This window comes from Hemiscyllium ocellatum, chromosome 13, assembly GCF_020745735.1.
Source record: "Hemiscyllium ocellatum isolate sHemOce1 chromosome 13, sHemOce1.pat.X.cur, whole genome shotgun sequence".
Classification (NCBI taxonomy): Eukaryota; Metazoa; Chordata; class Chondrichthyes; order Orectolobiformes; family Hemiscylliidae; genus Hemiscyllium; species Hemiscyllium ocellatum.
In genome coordinates this window covers 73,479,933-73,482,425 of record NC_083413.1, presented here as the reverse complement: position 1 = coordinate 73,482,425, position 2,493 = coordinate 73,479,933, and positions in this window count along the sequence as shown.

The window sequence follows — 2,493 nt, the reverse complement described above, 5'->3', positions numbered from 1 at the left end:
CAGAAAATGGTGGTGAGCTGCCATCTTGAACCGCTACCATCCTTGGGCTGGAGGTACAGTGCTGTTAGGAAGGTAGCTCCAGGAAATTGACTCAGTAACAGTGAAGGAACATTAATGTATTTCCAAGTTCAGGATGATGAGTAGCTTAGTGGGCAAATTATAGGTGGTGGTGTTGTTTCCATGGTGACCTTATGAAGTGTAGTGATTGGATCCAGGTGGACTTCATGACTACAAGGGTCATGATTGGGGTAGTTAACCTGGGCCAACCAGGAAAGCCTTGGAGATTAAAATATAACCAGGAGATAACCAGGAGATAAGAATCTTCTCAGTTGAGGATTGACTCTGAGCTGGCTGGTCACAGCCAGTGTACTGTGCATTAATAAATAAAGGGTTTCGTGACGATGGGATAGTGGCCTCTGCAGAGTTATTTCATGAGGGAAGGTCATTGATGAAGCAGCTGAAACTGGTTGGGCTTAGATGATTGGCCTGAAGAACTCTTGCAACAATGCTCCTTGCCTGAGATGATTAGCCGCCAAAAACCACAACCATCTTGTTATGTGCCTTCTTAGTGCATAAATTCCCCTTACTTCCCATTGGCCTTAATTTTGCCATGACTTCTTTGATCAACTGCTGCCTTAGTGTCAGAATAGCTTTCCCCTCATGATAGCAGTTCAACTCTTTTCTCCATCTAAGAGTGCAATGAAGTCTGGAGCTGAATGGCAGAACACAAACTGAGGACTGATGTTTAAGTATTTGAACAGTTGTCAAATCACTACATTTAAGGAGGGCCTTAAAGGAGGGAAGAGACACAGCAAGATGTAAGGAGTGAATTCCAGAGTCGAAGGCCTAAGAGGCAGAATGCGTCGCAACTGTCAAGAGATTAGTTAAGGTAGGCATGGAGGACCCCAGAGGCAAGAACTGTAGGAGGTTATAAAAGAGTGAAGTTGTAGAAGGAACTGATTGTGATGAATAGAATTTTAAAATTGAGTTGTCACCCATAGATCAATATGGGTCAGTGAACACAGGGATGATGTGTGTATGTGAAGTAACACAAGTTTGATATGGCCAAATGGGTTTTACATAAGCTCAGGATTATGAAGCATGGAAGCGAGGGTTCCAACCACCATGATATTGGTCTTGTCAAAGCTAAAGATAACAAAGAAGAGGGATTCTCACACTGATGAGCATTTCAGCACTAGGTTCACAAAGGTTAGAGTGGGGTACAGTAATGCAATGGAGGAGCAAGTAGGCCTTTTTGATGATGGTTGCACTATTATGCAGTTCGAAACTCGTCTTGATGCCAAACATGACACCATCTGTTACCCCATTCTTCTTGCTGGCAAACTGTGGCCAAATCAGCTCATGTGCAACTTTCATTTTCTCAATGTTCAGCTGGAGGTCGTTTCTGCTGATGCAGTATTAGATGGTGGACAAGCAGTCTAATTCAAGTTAGTGACAGTGGAGAGAATAATGAGAGGTAGGTGGTGAGGTAGACCTGGGCATCATAAGTATATATGTGAATGTTATGTTTTCAGATGAGAGGCAGTATGTAGGTGAGAAACAGGCAGGTACGCAAACCCAAGGATGGCCGCTCAGGGTTAACAAAGATAAAACTGTGAGAGGGCAGAGGGACGCCATTTCAACTGATTCTCCAGCTGAGACCGAATACATTAGAGTTGAACCAGGTGAGTATGGTCTCATCTAGCTCTACAATGGAATTGAGATGATGGAGGACAATGGTGAACCATGTCAAATACTAGACATTCTGGGATAAAGGAGGGATAGTTTTCCATGGGCACATTCCCAGAGGATATCATCTGTGTTGTTAATAAGAGCTATTTCAGGACAATGGCAGGATTGGAAACTTGACTGGGGGATTCAGCAATCTAGTTGTTGGAAAAATGGAAAGGAATTTGAAAAGTGACAAAAACTGAAATTGTTGGAAAAGCTTAGCAGGTCTGTCAGCATCTGTGAAGAGAAATTGGAGTTAATGTTTCAGGTCTGGTGACCCTACCTGAGTTCTGAGGAAGGGTCACCAGACCCAAAACATTAACTCTGACTTCTCTTCACAGAATCTACAAGACCTACCAAGCTTTTTCCAACAATTTGTTTTTGTTTCTGATTTACCACAGTTCTTTCGGCTTTTATTTTGAAAAGTGACAACGTGTTCAAAGACTTTCGAGAGGGGAGGGAACGTGGATCAGGTCTGTGAGATCCTTTTAGATTCTTCCTTTTCAAATGCTTATCCCTTTTCTATTTCAAATCCACAGATGATTAATAGTCCCATGTTCAAGAAATATGCCTCTGCGATTTTCCCAGCGGTAATGCTTGGTTTCTCTTCTTTAATTCTGTACTCGCCTGGTGTATGGTGTGCAATATCAACATACATTGGATAGATTGCTGCTACCGTTCTCATTTGCTGACTGGATGTACAGGATTAACTTAGTCTAAAGTGGTAGGAAAAACCACTAGGCACTTGATGAAAAAAGGATC